This window comes from Ambystoma mexicanum, chromosome 8 (genome assembly GCF_040938575.1).
Source record: "Ambystoma mexicanum isolate Mex_15411 chromosome 8, UKY_AmexF1_1, whole genome shotgun sequence".
NCBI lineage: Eukaryota > Metazoa > Chordata > Amphibia > Caudata > Ambystomatidae > Ambystoma > Ambystoma mexicanum.
In genome coordinates, this window is record NC_090929.1 from 971,590,350 (window position 1) to 971,612,749 (window position 22,400).

At 48.5% G+C, this 22,400-nt stretch overlaps 1 pseudogene; it reads right to left on the minus strand.

The window, feature by feature from the left end:
• Positions 1 to 13,807: 13,807 nt before the first annotated feature.
• On the minus strand, positions 13,808 to 14,568 carry LOC138472921 (serine/arginine-rich splicing factor 5 pseudogene; annotated as a pseudogene).
• Positions 14,569 to 22,400: the final 7,832 nt, after the last annotated feature.

Consider the following 22,400-nt stretch of genomic DNA (forward strand, 5'->3'; position numbering starts at 1 on the left):
TAATGAGGTCCAACAATGCTGAAACATCTTTGGGGATGCTGGTGGTCTCGTGCAAAAGGGATATGACCAAGCAGTTCAGGTTGAACTGCCCCTTTTGGGGTGGGACCAAGCCTGATTTGCATATGGTCTTTTCACTTTTGTAATGGCTTGGCGGGCAAAAGAACAATTGTCTGGAAGGTTGCCCAGAGCAATGCCAGAGGTTAAGATTAATTAAAAACCTTCAAGCCATCCCCTCTTTCATTTTGCTTGGACAATAGTTTATATCAGAATGCCGACAAGAAAGAAATCATGGACTGTGTTTTGAGTTTTCACCTGGCCATCTGCTATGGTTACCTCTCCAGTGAGTGCAGCAACAATTCTAGGGGTAATGTTCAATCCGGACCATTGCTGGTCCAATAGTTAATCTATGTGTCGCACAAAACACAGTTCCAATCAAGTATACTAAACCACATCCTTCCCCAAAGCCTACTAAATTTGCAATAACAATGTTTCTGGGCATCAAGGCAAGAGACCACTTCACACCATGGGCAGATCACCCTCTATTGCATATTGATATTTTAGAGAACAGACCTCCAAATCGTTTTCAATGTCTACTATGCAGTTTGGGCCCATGGAAGGCATACATGTGCCTTGAACTGAATAGACCACCAGGAACCTGAGGATGACGATGGGCATGAAAAATTATGAGCATCTGTTAACAGGGTCTGCCATGGAGGAATGACCTTGGCAGTGAGTGGTTGTCAGGACCGATGGGGGGTGTCTGTATTTCCGTTCTCTATATGGTAGAGGGGAGGCACAGAGGACCCCAGCCAAGATTCTCCAATACGGTAGCAATGGACGAGCAATCAAGGCCTAGCTTCTCGGGAGGTGATGCAGGCTGGTTCTTAAGTACAGTGTAGTCCCCAAGCCCCCACAAGGAATGTCCACACACTGTATTACTGAAAACACAGTCTTTATATAATTAATATTCAAAGGTTATGTACACTTATCACAATAACGCACTTTGTGCTCCGGAAGATCAACAATGGTAAATATCTACAATTCTAAAGTGGTACCACTAATATTCGATTAGAGTGCATCAACAAGACTGTCAGAATGCCACACAGATCAATAGCAAGGAAACCAGCAATAGAGAGAGGGGAGAAAGCAGACGGATGAAACAATAGGCAGAAGACTGGCCCCTACCACCGGACGCAGTTCTGAGTGGAGATCCCCCCACCTGGGCAACCTGCAAAATATCGATATATAAAACAGCCCAGTCCATATATTGTTCAAGAGTCTCGTTCTCTCCTACAATGTTTTTACCCCCCCAATGTACCTGGTGGAGTAGAGTTCGTCGGCGAGGCGTCGACAGATCCTTCTTGAGTGACTCCCGTTAAGGCAGGAGCCACGGATCGTCGAGAGGCGTCGCGGACTCGGGGTTCGGTGTCGGGGAATCGACGGCCCTTCTTGAATGCCTTCCCTTTCAAGCGGGAGACACGGGGCGTCGAACGTCCGACCGTGAACCGGGTAGAACGCCGTCGATGAGGCAGCAGGCTTCGATCCAAGCGGTGCTCGTCGACGACAGAGCGTTGGCGTCCTGCAAGGAAGAGGCGTGCGGGGCACCTCGGTGACGATAGTTCTGGACCGCAAAGGGATGAGGAGGAACTGTGGCCCAGCAAGGGCGTCGAGTCGTCGGCGTCTCTGCGGTCTTTGGGTGGCGGGAAACCCACCGGCGGATACTCCTCGGCGCGTCGACGGTCAGGCCTTCTCCAGCAGGAGACGGACACGGCGATGCAGACGAGAGCGTCCGTTGATCAAGAGAAAGTTTTTAGGCAAACGGGAGCACGGCGGCTCCGGTCGGCGACAGCGGTCGTCGACAGTGGCGGACAACAGTCCGGGCGCTTCTCTTTGGGATTCCGCAGCAGTCCCCGTCTCCGGTCGGCAGCCTGTCGTAGGTCTGTCTACCAGGGAGCATTGGCAAAGATCAGCTGTGCAAGATGGTCCCTCGTAGCTCGGGAAGAGGGCGCCTTACCAGGTCCTCTCTGGGTCAGTCCTTGGCGACACAGCAGCTTTCAGATCGTGAAGGAGAGCAGCAGCAATCCTTCTCCTCCAGCAGGGCCTCAAGGTCAAGCGTCAGTTACTCCAGTTACTCGTCGTAGTGGACTTCAGCTTCTGAACAATTTCCAGTGGTGAGAGGTCCCCAGATATACTATCCGGTCTCTCATCCATACTGCTGGCACACACTCAGCAGCCAATCGTACAGAAGGGCATTCATGCAGTCGGTCAACCAATCAGGCACGCAGGGCATTCAGGCCACTCTTCTCCCGCTCAGACACTCACAACAAGGAATGTGGATTGAGACAAGTACTCAGCCATTCAACACTACACACTGCATTCAGGCCAGTTTCGGGCAGGGCTGTCTCAGTCTTTGTCCCTCATGACAGAAACCAGACAGCCACAACAAGGAGTGCATATTGGTCACACTCTCCATTCACCCAGGTCCCACCCACAGGAGGTACCCACATCATACAGTCAACGGGAAGGCTCCAGTCAGTCTAGCTGGGCCTTCACAACAACACCATATATGGAACTTCCACCCAACAGCCAGTCAGGGGGAAGGGACAGAGTCAGGGCTTCCCAGGACTTTGGGAAAACAAGGTATCAGGCAATAGAAAGCAAGAGGCCACAGGGGCCATCTTGTTTCCTATCAGGAATCAACTGATCCCAGTGGCAGGGCCGGGGTATCCCAAAATGGAGGATACTCAGTGCACCTGTCAAACTCAGCATGGAGCTGCCACCAGCCCATACCCTGCTCTGTGGGCCACCCACGGGTGCCCAAAAACATACACTAGGGGCACAGGGTTGTACCCCTACCCACGGGTGCCATAAGGGTATCCCATGGGTCTGTACACCAAACCAAAAAGAGAGAGCTGCACCGCCAGGAATCCCACATGGACTTCTGCGCGGAAAACACGACAGAACACGCGATAAGAACAGTAAAGTACAAGGATACGGAGGCCCTGTCCCTCCGATGCATTTCCAGCATCACAGTCGCCCCCCCCCAGACTGAGGTTAGGGTGCCTAATCTCCCACGGGATAGACACCCTCATCCAGACGGTCAACATACCTTCTGGAAAGGCCATCTGCATTATCGTGACTCTTCCCTGGTCTGTGCTCTATGGTGAAGTCTAGCCCTTGTAGGCTAATGGACCACCTGAGCAATTTCGGATTCTCACCCTTCATCTGCATAAGCCACTTCAGGGGCTTATGATCGGTTTGGACCTTGAAGGTGGACCCCGTAAGGTAGGGCCTAAAACGCCTAAGGCTCCAAACTATACTAAAACATTCCTTTTCAACAGTAGCCCACCTAAGTTCTCTACCCTTGAGTTGTCTACTGATGAATATGATAGGATGTTCTCTCCCTTTGTCATCTAACTGGGACAAGACAGCTCCAATTCCGGTGTCGCAGGCATCCGTCTGGACGATAAAGGGTCGGCTGTAGTCAGGCGCACACAACACGGGTGCCCTGCACAGACTTTCTTTCAAGCCATCAAAGGCCCTCTGACAGTCTTCAGTCCAATTAACCTTCCTAGGTTGTTTGGGTGAAGTCAAAGCTGTCAGTGGTGCAGCTATGGTCCCATAGTCCGCCATGAAATTGCGATAATACCCAGTGAGGCCCAAAAAGGCTCTCACCTGGGTTTGAGTAGTGGGGGTCTCCCAGTCGTGTACATCCTGTACCTTACTGGAGAGAGGCTGGATTTGACCCCCGCCTACCTCATGTCCAAGATAGGTAACTTTCCCCTGAGCTATCTGGCACTTGGTGGCCTTGATAGTGAGGTTAGCCCTTTTCAATGCCTGCAACACTTTATCCAGGTGTGTCAAATGCGCTTCCCAGGTGGAACTGTAGACGGCAATGTCGTCTAGGTAGGCCACACAAAAGGCCTCCAGCCCACTGAGCGCATGATTGACCAACCGCTGGAAAGTGGCAGGGGCATTCTTCAACCCAAAAGGCATGACCCTAAACTGGTAGAGTCCCTCTGGTGTTGAGAATGCCGTCTTTTCCTTGGCATGGTCCGTCAGAGCCATTTGCCAATAGCCTGAGGTGAGGTCAAAGGTGCTCACAAATTTGGCAGCACCTATGGTGTCCACGAGCTCATCAGCCCTGGGCAGTGGGTGCGCGTCAGTTTTGGTGACGACATTGACTCCTCTGTAGTCTACACAGAACCTCCAATCCTTGGTACCGGCCTGGGAACTTGCCTTGGGGACAAGGACCACGGGACTGGACCATGGACTGGTTGAGGGTTCAATTACACCTAGATCCAACATCTTGGCGACCTCAGCCTGGATGTGGTTCTTAACGGTATCTGACATACGGTAGCACCTGCTTTTGACAGGCACGCTGTCACCAGTGTCAATCTCGTGCCTACACCAAGGTGTAAGGCCCGGTGTCAGTGAAAACAGAGAGGCATACTGCTGGAGCAAAGCCCGGCAGGCCCTCTGCTGCTCGGTTGTCAAATCTGGAGAGAGATGTACTCCCTCCACTGAGCCGTCCCGAGGGTTGCTATGCAGCAAATCAGGAAGGGGCTCACTCTCATCCTCTTCTTGCCCTGAAGCTAGCAAGAGACATGAGACTTCTGCTCGCCGGTGGAAAGGCTTGAGCCTGTTGACATGGAATACTTGAGGGGTTACCCCGGAGGCACCCAGGTCAACCAGATAATTGACTTCGCCCATCTTGGAGATTATCCGGAAGGGTCCAGTCCACTTGTCTGCCAACGCTCGAGGCTTGGTAGGCTCCATCACGAGGACTTCCTGTCCCGGAGTCCAATCTATCTGCGTTGCTTTAAGGTCATGCCAGTACTTATTCAATTCCTGGCTGGCCTTGAGATTTGCCAATGCCTGACCCATCATCTGTGTCATCCTCCGTCTGAGGCCTAACACATAGTCCCCCACTTGCTTGGCGGGACCGGGAGGGGTGGCTTCCAAGCCTTCTCGGATCAAGGCGAGGGGCCCCCTCACGGGATGTCCAAAGAGTAACTCAAAGGGGCTGAAACCAACACCCTCTTGAGCTACCTCCCTGTAAGCAAACAGCAGGCATGGCAGGAGGAGATCCCATTTCCTCCTTAGGGGCTCTTCCAAAGCACCTAGCATGCCTTTGAGAGTTTTATTAAATCTCTCAACCAGACCATTGGTCTGGGGGTGGTAAGAGGTGGAGAACTTGTAGGTTACCCCGCACTCTTTCCACATGGTCTTCATGTAACTCGACATGAAGTTGGATCCTCTGTCAGAGACAACCTCCTTGGGGAATCCAACACGGGTAAAAATGCCCAGGAGGGCCCGGGCAACCACCTTGGCAGTAATAGTCCGAAGGGGTATAGCCTCAGGGTACCTGGTGGCATGATCAACCAAGACCAGGATGAACCGATGTCCACCTGCAGTGGGAGGGTCCAGGGGACCCACAATATCGATGCCCACCCTCTCAAACGGTGTGCCAACCACTGGCAAGGGTTGCAGTGGGGCAATGACCCTGCCCCCAGTCTTGCCAGACAACTGACAAGTCGGGCAGGTCCGGCAGTGGGACTCCACTTCCACTCCCATCCGGGGCCAGTAGAAGTGGGCAGAGAGCCTCTGCTTAGTCTTCTTGGTACCAAGGTGACCAGCCAAGGGCACCTCATGCGCCAACTGCAGCAGGAAGGGCCTGTAAACCTGGGGTACCACCAACCTCTTGAGGGCACCAGGTTCAGGCTTAGTGGGCTCACTAACAAGGAGCTCACCCTCCCAATAAATCTTGAATGTCCTAGGCACTTCACCTTGTGCCTGGGACAGGGCCTGTGTCCGCAGACCCTCGAGAGAGGGACACTCTCTCTGTCCTTTACAGAAGTCTGCCCGGGAGGGTCCCCCTTCAGCTAACAAGCATTGAAGGTCGGGATGATCCTCCGGGTTGAGAACCTCTCCCACAGGAGTCTTCTGTCTCAACTCCCACAGGAGTTGAGTTTGGGTTTTCCACTGGACCCAGCCCGTCCGGAGCATGGAGCCCAATGGGTGCTGTCGGAACAGCAGGAAGAGAAGGGGTTCCCCCCACAGAGGTGGCCTTCTTGGTCTTCCTTCTTCTTGCCTTAGGCCGCGCCTTTGGCTCGGGTACCTGACTCACAGCCAGACCCGGTGTCACCTGTGACCTAGTGACCGCAGCGGCAGTCATGGGAAGACCATCCGAGATCAACCCCAACTCTACTAGATCATTTCCTAACAGAATGTTAGCAGGGACATTGTCCTGAACCAGGACAGGAAGCTTTGCTGTCTTGTCTCCAATCATGAGTGTGACTAAGGCTACAGGCGATAATTTGGGAGGCCCACCAGCTAACCTGGTGGTTCTCAGAGGAGCACTTACATAGTCCTCTGGCTTGAGCAGGGTCCTGTCCACCACTGTCATGCTTGTCCCAGTGTCTCTCAAACCAGTAGAAGGCTGGCCATTCAAGAGGACACTTCTCAAAAACCTACGGGTGTTCTGCGGGATCGTCGCCAGTACTTCTGCGTACTGGTCCCAGGCCCCAAGGGACACTAAGGAAATTTCTACCGGTGCACCAAAGGTGATCCCGGAGGAGAAGGGGAGGACGGTGGCCTCCACCTCAGACACGGGGTAAGGGTAGGTCAGGCTGACAGCCTGTACTCCAAGTGCCTTACCTTTACACTTGGAGTCACCCCTTCGGTGATCCAGAGCCCCACAATCCCAACAAGTGCTAGGAGTGCGAGGTACGGTACTGGAACCACTGGGAGCCTGCTTTGCAGCAGGGGGACCACTAATCTTATTCCCACCCACAGAGGACTTATCCCCACTAGATTTTTGGTTCTTAGGAGAGGAAGGTTTTGGTTTACTCGACTGTGATTGCTTGGGGGTCTCCTCAGCTTTCTGCGAGGCCCCCTTCTCTTTATCCTTGTCCTTTCCGCTGGAGTCCTTAGGGGACACCCGGTGGGAGACCCACTTGTCAGCCAACCTAGCCAGCTTAAAGGGGTCCAAAATGTTCTGGTCAGCCACATACTGACGCAGCTCTGGTGAACAGGCTTCAGAAAAATGCTCAAAAAACAACAGGTGGGATAATTCAGCAAAAGTTTTCACCTTGTACCCATCGATCCACCCCATCATGTTCATGTGCGCAGCACTCACTCAGTCAACCCAAGACACATTCTCTCGTTTCTTAAAATCCCTGAACCTTTTAAGATATTGGGTAGGGGTTTTGCCAAACTTGGCAATCAAAGCAGACTTCATACACTCATACTGACCCCTTTCTTCCACACTCAGCTTCAGAATACAGTCATATCCCGTTTGAGGCACTCTGCTTAATAAACACTTAGCCCAATCTCTTTTCTCAACATCATGAATTGCACAAGCCATTTCAAACACTTCAATCCATTAGAGGATATCTGAACCCTCCAAAAACACACCAACCAAATCTTTCATAAACTTGGTGGCTGGGGACCTGCCACTCTCAATTGGTTTAGCTGAAGTCTCCACTCGAGCTTTCTCTAACTGGATTCTCTGACATTCAGTGTCCTTGTCTTTGAGCGGCGCAAGATCCCTATTCTTGAGTTCTACTTGCTGTTCCAGCTCCTCTTTCTTAAACTCAGCTTCTATTTCCAATTTGCGATATTCAAAGGCCAACTTCATCCTTAATAACTCAAGTTCCATGGAATTGCTGGGGTTTGGAACAGAGGCAGCAGGAATGGCGGCATTCCCAGAAACAGATTCAGCGACAACCCCAGGGGCAGAGTCCTCACTGGTTGCATCTCCCCCTTCATCAAGAGTTTCACCATCAGTCTGGTAGTCCACCAGGGCAGCTATCAGCTCAGCCCTAGACTTATCCACAAAGTCTAACTCCCTGGCTTCACAAGCACTCTGGAGAGCCTCTAAGCTCATCCTAGTCAATTTACCATTCGCAATGGACTCCATTGCTTGTAATGCAGTTATTTGGAACACACCTAAACCTTAATTTAATAAAGTGCAGATATTTTGTAAGTGGCACGGTTATACACTGAGTCTTAAAACCATAAACATCCCACCGCTGCCACCAGCTTGTCAGGACCGATGGGGGGTGTCTGTATTTCCGCTCTCTATATGGTAGAGGGGAGGCACAGAGGACCCCAGCCAAGATTCTCCAATACGGTACCAATGGACGAGCAATCAAGGCCTAGCTTCTCGGGAGGTGATGCAGGCTGGTTCTTAAGTACAGTGTAGTCCCCAAGCCCCCACAAGGAATGTCCACACACTGTATTACTGAAAACACAGTCTTTATATAATTAATATTCAAAGGTTATGTACACTAATCACAATAACGCACTTTGTGCTCCGGAAGATCAACAATGGTAAATATCTACAATTCTAAAGTGGTACCACTAATATTCGATTAGAGTGCATCAACAAGACTGTCAGAATGCCACACAGATCAATAGCAAGGAAACCAGCAATAGAGAGAGGGGAGAAAGCAGACGGATGAAACAATAGGCAGAAGACTGGCCCCTACCACCGGACGCAGTTCTGAGTGGAGATCCCCCCCACCTGGGCAACCTGCAAAATATCGATATATAAAACAGCCCAGTCCATATATTGTTCAAGAGTCTCGTTCTCTCCTACTATGTTTTTACCCCCCCAATGTACCTGGTGGAGTAGAGTTCGTCGGCGAGGCGTCGACAGATCCTTCTTGAGTGACTCCCGTTAAGGCAGGAGCCACGGATCATCGAGAGGCGTCGCGGACTCGGGGTTCGGTGTCGGGGAATCGACGGCCCTTCTTGAATGCCTTCCCTTTCAAGCGGGAGACACGGGGCGTCGAACGTCCGACCGTGAACCGGGTAGAACGCCGTCGATGAGGCAGCAGGCTTCGATCCAAGCGGTGCTCGTCGACGACAGAGCGTTGGCGTCCTGCAAGGAAGAGGCGTGCGGGGCACCTCGGTGACGATAGTTCTGGACCGCAAAGAGATGAGGAGGAACTGTGGCCCAGCAAGGGCGTTGAGTCGTCGGCGTCTCTGCGGTCTTTGGGTGGCGGGAAACCCACTGGCGGATACTCCTCGGCGCGTCGACGGTCAGGCCTTCTCCAGCAGGAGACGGACACGGCGATGCAGACGAGAGCGTCCGTTGATCAAGAGAAAGTTCTTAGGCAAACGGGAGCACGGCGGCTCCGGTCGGCGACAGCGGTCGTCGACAGTGGCGGACAACAGTCCGGGCGCTTCTCTTTGGGATTCCGCAGCAGTCCCCGTCTCCGGTCGGCAGCCTGTCGTAGGTCTGTCTACCAGGGAGCGTTGGCAAAGATCAGCTGTGCACGATGGTCCCTCGTAGCTCGGGAAGAGGGCGCCTTACCAGGTCCTCTCTGGGTCAGTCCTTGGCGACACAGCAGCTTTCAGATCGTGAAGGAGAGCAGCAGCAATCCTTCTCCTCCAGCAGGGCCTCAAGGTCAAGCGTCAGTTACTCCAGTTACTCGTCGTAGTGGACTTCAGCTTCTGAACAATTTCCAGTGGTGAGAGGTCCCCAGATATACTATCCGGTTTCTCATCCATACTGCTGGCACACACTCAGCAGCCAATCGTACAGAAGGGCATTCATGCAGTCGGTCAACCAATCAGGCACGCAGGGCATTCAGGCCACTCTTCTCCCGCTCAGACACTCACAACAAGGAATGTGGATTGAGACAAGTACTCAGCCATTCAACACTACACACTGCATTCAGGCCAGTTTCGGGCAGGGCTGTCTCAGTCTTTGTCCCTCATGACAGAAACCAGACAGCCACAACAAGGAGTGCATATTGGTCACACTCTCCATTCACCCAGGTCCCACCCACAGGAGGTACCCACATCATACAGTCAACGGGAAGGCTCCAGTCAGTCTAGCTGGGCCTTCACAATAACACCATATATGGAACTTCCACCCAACAGCCAGTCAGGGGGAAGGGACAGAGTCAGGGCTTCCCAGGACTTTGGGAAAACAAGGTATCAGGCAATAGAAAGCAAGAGGCCACAGGGGCCATCTTGTTTCCTATCAGGAATCAACTGATCCCAGTGGCAGGGCCGGGGTATCCCAAAATGGAGGATACTCAGTGCACCTGTCAAACTCAGCATGGAGCTGCCACCAGCCCATACCCTGCTCTGTGGGCCACCCACGGGTGCCCAAAAACATACACTAGGGGCACAGGGTTGTACCCCTACCCACGGGTGCCATAAGGGTATCCCATGGGTCTGTACACCAAACCAAAAAGAGAGAGCTGCACCGCCAGGAGTCCCACATGGACTTCTGCGCGGAAAACACGACAGAACACGCGATAAGAACAGTAAAGGACAAGGATACGGAGGCCCTGTCCCTCCGATGCATTTCCAGCATCACAGTGGTCAAAAACACAACTGACCCCAAGTTCTCAGACTTGAAGAAGCCAAAAGGTTCAGGCCACTCCTAAAAGCTGAACTGGTGTTCATTGTCAGAAAAGGTTGGCACCTCCTGGACTCTTCCATTGGCTTGCACTTTACCTTTCACATTCTGTTAAAGCCGGGTTTCAGCTCAGGCTATAACAGCTCAGTCTTGGGTTGAGTGAGATTATAGAGGTAGTGTGGCATTTGCTGTGTGATTTTCGTCTTGTGCTGTGCTAGGGTATGTGTGTGTTGTATTTGGTGGTTGAGAACTGATTTGTAGGACAGTTGTAGGTTTTAGTAGGATTAGATGGGTTGAGATCTGCACGTTCTAGTGAATTGCATTGTTTTGATTATGTTGCAGTCCATATTTTGTGGTTGGTGATGCTATGATTTTCTTTTCGTAGCACCAGTCCAGTTTAGGTTTCTTCTTTAGTAGTGCTTCCTGATTAGGTGGGTGAGTTAAAGCCCCAGGTTTTTATTAGTTTTCTGAATTGTAGGTATTCTTCTGTTGTTCGAAGTTTGTCAGGGAGTGAGTTCCAATTTGTTGCTAAGATGTAAGAGAACATTGATTCGCCATATTTCAGTTTTGAGTATTGATTTGATTCAAAATGCCATACTTAGGAAGGTGGCAAGCCTACCCAGGCCCCATGTTTGCAATATGTGCAAATTCTGGCTCCTGCTTTTGGGCAGGAATGGGAAAAGCACTTGACAGTACAGCCATAGGGGTATTAACTTCTTTAATGGTACCAGGGGCAAAATGGTGTGATTACCAGGGCACCTAGTAGCAGTGCCTGACACATACCTAATCCTTCTTCACAAGCCAAAACCTTTGTCTTTGCCAATACTTGCTTTTTGCAGGACTTCAGTGAAAGACATGTGTAGTGCTTATAAATCAAGTGGCTGAAGGGAGACCTGGTTTAGTCTTTTTTTTATAACACCGGTAGTGGGTTTCCAACTCCAATTGGCACCCTGATGGGGGCGCCAGCCAATCAGGTGGCTAGGAACGCAGGCTGAAACCTGCGATCTCAGCCTGCATTCTAAGCTGCCTGATAGCCGCCTCATCCGCCCCCCCACCTTTCACCAACTCTCAACACCTTTTTAAAACATCCCCAACCCCACTTACCTCACTGTGGCAGTGGCAGCACTCGCAGCCACTGCCGCCACTGCTTCCTTCTTCCCTTTCTCCTGCGTGATACGGAGCACCTCTTCTCTTTCCATGGTGGCCATCTTTAAACAGTATAGTCATTTCGTGAACGGGACGCCGCGAGGCGCCCCGTTCACGGAAAGGAAAATAGTTTCAATTAGCCCCATCACAGCCTATGGGATGGGTGCTAATGGCATTAAGCACCCATTCTAAGGACTGGAATGGGTGCTAACGGACCGGGGCCCTCGTTAACAGCCCTCACTTTGCTCTGGCCTTTTACTTGGGCAACCGGGCCATTACCACTCATTCCAGCCCTTTGTGCGGATGCTTAACGCTGCATTAAGTGATTAACTCTCTGAAGACTGCTTTGAAAAAACACTGCCAGGCATTTAAAGTGCAAAGTTTGATAGCAATGCGCGAATAAAGGGAGCTCAAAGAGTTTCCATGAGGAGGTGTTTTGGGTCGGAATTGTAAGAACTGGGTGGGAATGACCATAGGGATTAAGTATGGCCATGGCCAGACAATGGATGGGCACAGGGGAGTTGCTAGGTCTGGAAAAGACCCGGGGCTAAGCTGATGTCAGAACTGTTGGGACTGGGGGCTAGCTAGGCTTTTGGCTGTAGCTCCTGAGATTCTATCCGGGGCTACAACCAAAAGATCAGGGGCTATAGTCCCCTTAGCCCCCCCTAGCAACGCCCCTGCAAATAACCAAACAACATCTATAAGCTGTGTGTCCATCCTCATATGCCACCCCTGCCTATCTGTACTCTAATCCATACGTTTCAGGTTACAGGTGTCGCATGCAACACCTAATAGCCCAAACAAAAAAATGCAGTACAAACCTAAAAGTCTTTAACTGGCGACAAAACATCAGTAAAAGAGAGGCTGGGAAGAAAAGGCCTTTCTCAGATTCTGGGAATTAGCAGCCTTAGGGATCAGCGGAGTAAGCCAATCACAACTTTGCACAAACCCAGGTTTTCCCAAGGTGAATCCGTTTTTCAGCAAAGTAGCTGGGATGAAAGTCTCAGTGATATCTAAACTACGCATACCATCTTGAAAAGAATCCTGGAATCCAGGGCAAACAATGCAGAGAAATCTACAAACGAGAGAGATGCTGTCAAATGAATGTGTCCCAGAAATCGGCCGAGTAGCCGAGTGAAATGACGAATGCAAAGGACAGAGAGTCGCTTTATGAACTCCGTTCAAAAAAGCATTGCCACGCTCAACCTGCCCAGCCCCAGCACTCATCAATGTGTGAAAACACCAAGGCCCGACTGTTGATTGAAATAGGTTACTGGGAAGAAAAGCCTTTCATCTCAGCAGAATACGAACTTGATTTTCGACCAGTGAAGATTTGTTTAAGGACATGCCATGTTGGAGTACAATAATAAAAAAAAAAAAAACAGCAAGTTATCTGAAACAGCCATTAAGGCAAGAGTGTAAAACCGCAACGAGTAAGAGCTGGAAGCCAGGACTGTGCGAAATACAAAGCTTTGTTAGGGCCGAATAAAAGAATCTCGGTATTAGATGACTTTAATATCAAGCTAGTCTTAGCCAGAGGCGTTGCTAGGGGTGGGGGGGCGGGGCTAAGGGGGCTATAGCCCGTGGTCTTTTGGTTGTAGCCCCGGATAGAATCTCAGGAGCTACAACCAAAAGGCTAGCTAGCCCCCAGTCCCAACAGTTCCGACATCAGCGTAGCCCCTGGTCTTTTCCAGACCTAACAACACCCCTGGTTTTAGCTATCGCAGACTTGATGGTTGACAAACACTTCACCAGGCAGAGACAGTTATCTGCGATGACATAGCAAGATATATCTGAGATAGTCGAATAAAAGCATTGACGATATCCGACCATCCTCAGCCTATTGGTAGATAATTGTAAACACTAAACATGTGATATACATATAGCAATGCTTGCTGTGTAGCTAGGCATATCTGCACTATGCACCCGATACAAATATGCAACTTTTTCCAGCCCATCTGTGTGCCTGCGTTCCTTAAAGGCATGGTGTAAACCATGCAGCGTTCTTGGTCTGCCTGCCTACATTAAGCACACAACATAAATAGTAAGGTTTACAGCTTGCATGGTTTTCTGACTACAGTGAGGCCACAATACAAATAAAACTGTTCTGTGTCCCTCTGTTTAATGCCATGATCATGTTCACAACACAATCGACCGTGTTGATGTCATCTTCTGTGATGTTATTGTGGTCATATGATGTCATTTTTTGCAATGTGACCGAACTAATTGTCATGTAATGGCATTTCCTCTAATGTAATTTGGGTCACGAGTCTCACACTAATATGGTGCAGGTGGCCCGCTTGCAGAGCGGGCTTCGCTACGATTGCTCCTATTGCTGCGGCTAAGACTCCTGCTCCGGGACCTTGTGTAAGATGTGCAGCTTCTGGAGCGAGAACAGCTCCGAGGCCTACAAGAGCTTCTGCTGCGAGAACAGGACAGACTTCTTGACCGGCTCTTTTGGTTGCCTTCGATTACCTTGATTTTTCTCCCATTCATTTAATTTCCAGAGAGTTCCTCAGTAGCATGTTTTAAGTCACAGTATGGTGCGTATTTAACCACCCCTTCATTTGACGTTGGTCGGTGTACGTCTGCAAAAGTAACTTCACCCGCTTGTCTCATAAAATCCTTTAGATCCTGCCTGCTGACTCTGGAAGACTCGTGTTCTAGTAAAAGGCGATTTTCAGTACTCACGGGTGGAGCATCTCTCCCATCACACCGTGGGAGGCGAAAGCTGCTACTAAAATGATCACCAGATCTTCCCCCTCCGTTGCCTCCTCTTCACTTCTCATTCCACCTCCAGTACCACTGGAGCAAGTTCTAGCATGTGCAATGGTAACCCTTTCCCCACAGAGTTCTTTTCCATCCGGTTCATGGACTGCCTCATCTGCATCTCTTGGGTCATCAAATTCCACAAAAGCAAAGCCTCTTTTCAAATCAATGTCCCGGATTCGTCCATAGCCTTTGGAAAAAACGCTTGACGTCCTTTTCTCTTGCATTCCTGGATTCAAGCGACCAATAAATACCCGGTACCCGCTCATGGTGCTGGAATTGGAAGCTGGGTTGTTTCCTCTTTGGAGACCAACGTCAATTTCCTGAGATCTCAGTGAAGTCACAGGTGCATAAGTCACCATATCCTGGGATGTCATCAAGGTCGATGTCTATGTGATGTAATTTTCTGTGATTTCATACATTATGCTGATTTCACCACCAGCCACGTTGTCAATTCCACCTAATTTTACCCACATAAGGGGCCTTGTGGGTGTTTGTAGAGTTACGAAAGCATCATCCACTGTTTTTGGGTGCATTTTTGATTCTGTGCTGTATTTGGTCTATGAAAGAGGTGTGGTTGTGTTTGGAATGTGGACATTGCAATGTGTTTATGAGTGTTTGTGGTGTGGGGGAGCTTAACTGGTATACAGTTGTTCATATTGAAGGCCCATATATCGAATATTTTATATTGAAAACCTTTATAGCGAATATATTTAGGGTGGGTTAAAGGGTTAAATATTTTTGGAAATGGTCGGGATGGGTTTTTAGGGTTGGAAAATGGGGATTTTGGTGCACCAGTGATCTCACGTGGTTGAAATGCACAAGAAAGTGCACCAACTGGCATCTAGACTACATGACGTGCTGTGGCAAATACATAAATACCCGAACAAAAGTGATGCCCTACTGCAAGTGAGATAGCACAGCAACGCTGAGTGCCTCAGAACCATGTTTTCAGAGTCCATGTCATCTTTATCTATGGCCAGGAGAAAGGCGCAGTGTGTCTAACTACAGCTATGATTTGTGTTCCTTTTCTATTCCTGGATCTGTGTCTATCCATGTAACACCATCTGCATCCTGGAGAAACCAAGCTGTGTCTCTGTCTGGAGTTATTCCACATTTTGGTTTAACTACCCACAATCTCTGCTTGTTCTCTTCACAGCTGCAACTAACCTGAGAAATAAGCCATGTGTCCATCCAGTGGTTCCCTATGGTCGTATCCTTAGCTTACGTCTTTGCCTGCCCACTCATTTGCAATAGGTCAGTGAGAGAGTACTAGACCTACAAAAAGCGAAGCTCCTTAGCAGGATCCCTATCGTGGAAAAGAATAAGTAAGCATAAGGGCAATTTAAATCATTATGGATCAAGTGGAGAATCTGATTTTTACGAACACAAAGGGGAGAGCTTCGGGAACTGACCCTCTGGTAGAAAGTTAAAGAAAACGAGTTGGGTGAACTTGTTGATGGTAGCAAGGTGGGGATGGTGTGCTATGGATACCCACAGAGCCTACTTGGCGGGGTGTTGTGGTTTCAAATGGTGCTAAATGATGTTTGACGGTTGAGAGCTTCTCGCAAAGGTGTTAGGGTAGCGTGGCCAACTGTCCCGGATATAGCGGGATTGTCCCGCAATTAGGGACTCTGTCCTGCAGTTTGCAGAGTGGCTGTGCGGGACGCAGGTTGTCCCGACTTTCGGGACAACCTGCGTCCCGCACAGCCACTCTGCAAAGTGAAGTGTGCATGGACACAGCACGGCGCTGCCACCTGCTGCTTTATTTCTCCGGCGGCTCTGCAGCCCTGGCTCCTTTTGAGCCACAGGTTGAGCTGTAACGCTCGGACACCTGGCTTCATTCAAATGCTAATGCTTTGTTCCTGGGGTCGTGATGGTCATGTTTGCAGTTAAAAAAAACGTGACCATCACCGCCCAAGGACAAACCACTTGCATTTCGATTAAGCCAGGAATTAAGAGCCATTACAAAAATTTACATTAAAAAAGGTGCAGGCCAAAAGTGAATGACGTGACGTCATCACCACCTTGTGGGCAGGTGTCCCGCGAAAGACTATCAAAGAGTTGGCCACCCTGTGTTAGGGGGTAATGGGTGCAGGAGGTGTGGAGAGCATGGATGGATCCTTTGTGATTCTGCTTTTCGTGAACTCTTAATGGGAAAGGTAGGCAAGTGTGCAGATGGAATGGAGGCGTGGGTGTAAACACGTGAAGCAAATGTTTGGAGTGGAGATTATTTTGGGCCAACCATTAGGCAGTGTGATTTGTTTGCGGGTATCATCTAGCAGGTGTCAGGTTGGGGATTAAGAGTTGCTCTGGATTAACAGCTGGGAAGGACGGGAGCTAGGGAGCAGAGGAGACTTTATTCCAGGACCCAGATGAGACGAATGTATGAAGTGGAAGCTGATGAGTGTCTGCTGATGGACAGTGGTAGGTGAAGGAGATGCCACCGACCATCGGTTTGGCTCGGTGTACAGAAAAGGGTCGGGACATCAGCACTGGTAAACAGGAGATTGAGGGTGTAAACCTTTGTGTTAATGGGGGAGAAATTCACCGTTTGAAGCAAAGGGCATTAACGCTTTCGATAAAGGTGTTGGGGGAAGAGTTGTTGGGGTTGCTGACACATATGATGAAGTCTACAAGGATGACCACATTTGAAGTGGAGATAGTGGGACAGGGGATAGATTCTGAGAATGTCATTGAAAACATAGTAAGTACCAGGTGGTCAGCATTAGATGAGGATATTGAAGGTAAAGGTTTTGGAGGGAAGACACTGAATTAACTTCCTTTCAAAGTGGGTGAGCAGCAAGAAGTCATCGGTAGTGGCAGGGAGTGAGGTTTGGAAGTTGAAGGTGAGGTTGAAGTCCTTATTTATTCATTTATTATTTATCAATGTATTTGTTAAGTGCCGAAAGCCCGCAGGCTAACAAATAGGTTCTTCTGGAGGATCTTGAAGTTAAGTTGTATTGTTTTATGGCGGTGAGGTTGCTGGTTTACTTGAGCCTAGTTTCAGTTAGGCAGGGGATGTTGAAGTGATTTTTGGTTAAGAGGTTATCAGTTTCAGTAGCACGTTTAGACGTGGAGGGGGTGTTGAGGAGCATGCCATTGAAAAATGTGTGGGCTGACTCTTTCCGAAGATTGATGGGGTGGGGAGTGTAAGGGTTGAGCTCAGAGAAGTTGAGGAAGTCCTGTGAAGCGACTTGAGGAGATTTGCAGAGAACACAATAGGGTTATGAAGAATGGTGTTGTGTCCAGGTGGAGTGCTACGGAACCATTTGGCTATGAAGGGGCGGGCCCAAACAGCACATTCACTGAATGAGTAGAAGGGAGGGCATAAGTTAAAATGGAAAAGGGACTTGAGGTAGGAATTAAAACATGCTTTATTTATCCTTCCGTCTTGTGATCGTTATTATTTTTGTTCTTGTTAATATAATGTGTACAATGCAAAACGGGGGGGGGGAGTCTGGGAAACTCTCTACCAGCACGAACACAGCCCATTGACTTGTTATTTGGTGGATGGCCCCTGGGAGAGTCTCAACCAAGTCTTTAGCTCACTGTCCCTTTCACAGAGAAGAAATGTCCCAACATATCAGTCTTTGTCCTGCCCAGGGGCAGTCCATGTGTACAATGGTTGGTGATTATTGTCTGCTCTCTTGAAAAATGGACACTGAGTTTGTTCTCTGGCCATTTCCCCGAGCTTGTTGAATGTCTCTTTAGCAGTCTGGTCATTGGAATGAAGTCCATTAGCCTATTACACTGCTCTGCCTCCTTCCCTAGATTAATGCATTGTGCCAACCTTTTTGGCTGTCAGAGACCACCTTTACTACAATGCTAACAACCACATGCCTCGCTACAACATGCCTCCACACACCTTCAATGTACAAGTTAGGCTGGTGGAAGGGGGTCCAGAGCAAGCATGCGTCTCCTCTACTCTCTAACCTCACTCAAATGGTGATCCTTCCCCAGTCGCTGTGCTCCTCGTGCTTGCACAAATACAAGTAAACATGGCTGAGCATCAACTCTTAAGCTATTCCCGATTCCTTACTATGTTTTTCTGCCATCACTTAGCCAATAGCTCAGCCAATGACACAGATCGTCACTCCCCAGTGTGCACAAATGGTGTTAAGGCATGAATACAACTTTAATGACTGTTTTTTGCACGGCATTGTGCACTACAGGCACCTGGAAAATGAGGTACCTAAGGTCCACAGGCTTATAAATAAGGTGCAATGATTCTCCCTCCTGTATTGTTTCAGGTACCTTCAGCAGATCTCCTTATCTGAACCTTTGGATAGTGCTCCACTTTTTCATGGCATTCCTTCCGCAGTTCCCCCATAAAATACACATTGATCAATTTCTGTGAAATGATTATACTCAAGTAAAGCAAAACCTTTATAATTGTTAGAATTGAGCATTCTGGGAAGTATCAGTGCAAATATGGTGTAGTTTGGAATGGTCAGTGGGGGAGCATACAGCAAATTAAGTTTCAAACAAATGCTCTGCATTGGCTCTATAGACGTTTATTCACTGGGCATTCATGCAGCAGACATATTATAAATGATTTATTCTGTATCGCTTGTGGTGGCCGATAACGAATAAAGACAGCCGACTACATGTAGATTGCGTGTGCCCAAATTAAATATTCAACCGCTAAATCCAATGATCTACTGCACAAATTGTCTTGCGCAGAAAATAATGTATGGTATATATTGCTGAGTGTCACTATGACATTTCTAAGTCCTGATTACAATACTGAATTCTCAGTAATAGGCAATTTGTTTCCAAGAAGAGCATATTTCATTTAATTAATTGCAGTCTCTTTGGTGACAGAGTAAACAGAGGTTTTCGTTAAAGGAATCCACCTTTTACATGCATTACCATCGAAGATGATGATGGATAAAGGAACAACGTTTATTTCCTGATTTTGGAAAACATTCAGCGAATTTCTGAGCATGGCATTTCATTTATCTTCAGCTATTCAGCTGCAACTGGGTGGTCAGATGGAAAGAACTAATACGACAATTCTGAAATACCTAAGATTCTTTAATAATGACCGTAGAAATAATTGGGCTACATTCGTGCCTTTGGCCATGTCAGCTTATAACAATGCTGTTCATACACCAGCTGACTTGTTATTTTACCACTGCAAGCTGAACATCTAAAGCGTATATGTAGTGTATTAACTGAGCGAGATGGTGTGGATTAAGGTTGTGGTATGCGTACAAGAGCAAAAGCAAGCATTTTCACATTAGGGTAAGCTGAGACTTTAAGAAAGGTGCTGATTCTATAATATTACTAGCTCCAGTTTATCAGGTTGGTAATATGGCATTGGTCACCACTGAGACCCTTGCGATTATGGAGTCACATAAGCAGCTAGTGCACTGTCTTGTATGACTACCTGCTGTTTAGGGTTATGCATTGTATGGAAATGCATCATATGATATCCTTACATTCGGTGCTACATCATACTTGCAATGATTCATTGTTAAAACAAACACAGCCCGATAGGTGTTGTACCACTGTGTCGATCGAATTCAAATGAATTCCTGAGTTTGAGGTGCAGACTGTTTTGGATTCGCAAGGAGACAAAGTGGAAATTGTCAGACATTATTGGATGGAAGGTGTATGGTCTAAAAGGGTGATCTCAGTGACTTCCAGCGTGGGTCCGCCATAAGATTCAAATCAAAATCACCCATTCTCAAAATCCTGATGAACCTGGAAATTCTTTTAGGATTTGAAGAGATTCTTTGAGCTGGGCTTCTGCCAGTGATCTGGCAAAACAGCTTAAAGCCAGGCTTTATCAGCACTCTATCATCAAGCCAAATTCTACATGAAGATTGTGGCTAGTAATAGGTTTAGTATGTGTAACTACGTCTACGTATTAGGAGTCAGTGCCCTTGATTCTTTATGACAGGTGGGTGTCCAATCCAGGCATTAGTTTGTGTCTAAGATTGCAGAGTAGGTGACTGAATCAGGCATGGAGGTGGCACTTTAACTGCCATAACTTAAATGGTGTGATCATACAGTCAGCTGAGCTTTGAGTTATAAGTGTAGAGAATGATTAACTTACTTAATTGTGTGCATTACTTGACGGTATACATTTCAAAAGGTCAACAGCTGATCAGGGAGATGAGCAAAGCCTGAACTCTACCATTTATAGCAGATGAAATCAAACATTTTGGGATGTGTTTGTGGTATTTCTGAAGCACTGGCACACCCCCGAATATGAAACAGAGTGCTGTGCCTAGCATGGGGGTAAAGAAGCAAAGGAAATTTATATGCATATTAACAACATGCACACTTGGCCAATTAAACATCAACGGGAAGTAAGATACGGGTGCAGCCTCAGCCAAACTGTTCAATCTCTATATCAATGACCACCCTACAGTGCTTGAGAAGTCCCCGGCCCCAGGTCAGAGTGAATGGCTCAGCAGTTAAAGGCCTGCTATTTACAGATGGTCTGGTCGTACTAGTACCCACCAATTAAGTACTCCAAAACAGGCTGATCCACCTCGAAAAATACTGCAAGACCTGGGCCCTAGAAGTGCACCTAAAAAAGAACAAAATCATGCTATTCCAGAAAAAAAGCAAAGAACAACAAGAAATGGAAATTATTCCTTAATGAAACAGAAGTTGAGCATGTTACAAACTACACCGACCTAGGTCTCAGCATAAGTGCATCTGGATGTTTCAACTGCAAATAACATACGCAAAGAAGCCATCAAGAAGCAAATATCCTCCTTCAATCCACCAGTACAACTAATGCAAACGTTGAGGAGTGAGGCATGGAGTCCAACACTTAAAATGGACCATGCAGGATTGGACAAATACCCCACAGAAATTCTGGACCTCCAGCTCTGCAAATAGGTACTTCATGTGCATAGAAACTACCCAAACGAGGAATTTGTGGGGAGGGGAAATTCTCCCTGCTGCTCAACATCTTAAAGCACATTTTTTAATTTTGGTGCCATATTAAGAGCAGTAATCCAAACTCCCTCCACTATCAGGTACAGCAAAACCAAACAGTAGAGATGTTGAAACAATCCCTTCAACAATATATTACAGAATTGTACCTGCTGAGCAGTAGTGCCCCAGAGTTTATTTATTTTGATTTTATTGGTTATTTCTCCTCCTGCCGATGAGAGAGATCTACCCCACACTCTCTGCTTAGCGAATTGCCTGACCTGTAGAAAATTGGAAGACCAAAGGTCTCTATCAGGGAGGTATTTAGGGAGCGAGAGTTGGATGTAGTGGGGTCCCAGGCCGCAGAAGGCTTTGTGGGTGATGCAGAGGGTCTTGAATTTGATCCTAGCAGCAATCGGGAGCCAATGAAGAGATTTTAGGGCTGGAGAGATGCGGTTCCTGGACTTGAATCCAAGGATAAGTCGTGCAGTCCTATTCTGGATTAGTTGAAGGAAGGGTAAAGGGAGATTGAGGGAGAGGCTGTTGCAGTAGTCCAGCCCAGAGAGGACCAGAACTCTGGAGATATTGCTTTTCTGGGGGAATGTGAGAAAAGGAAGAATGCCTCTGAGGAGGTGCAGCTGATAGTGGGCCTTCTTGTCAAGGTCTGCAATGTGAGGGGAGTGAAAGATGACACCAACGTTTTATGCCTCACAAGAGGGTGGGAGGACTCAGAGAGTGGCCAGGGGTAGGAGGGAGCAGGGTTACCAAGGACAAGGATCTCAGTCATAGTGGTATTAAGGCAGATATCATTGGCAGCACACCATGCCTGAATTGCAGTCAGACATTCAGGGATGAGAGGGGAGGAAAAGGATGCAGAAGAGGGCCGCGTGAAGCAGAGCTTTGTGTTGTCTGCATAACACTGGAATTGAAGAGAGACGGAGGAAATCAGACTGGCCAGAGGGCTGAGGTAGATGTTAAAGAGCCACGGCAACAGGTTAGCCTTGAGGGATACCGCAGGTGGACAGTGTGAAAGGGGAGAGAAAAGGACCCAGTTGAACCTTGGAAGGATGGTCGGAGAGGAAAGAGGTCAACCAGTAAAGTGCCAGGCCTGTGATGCTAAGGGTGTCACCGAGCCAAAGAGTCAGGGTGGCATGATTGATCATGTCGAAGGCAGAGGAACGATGAAGAAGTATAAGGATGG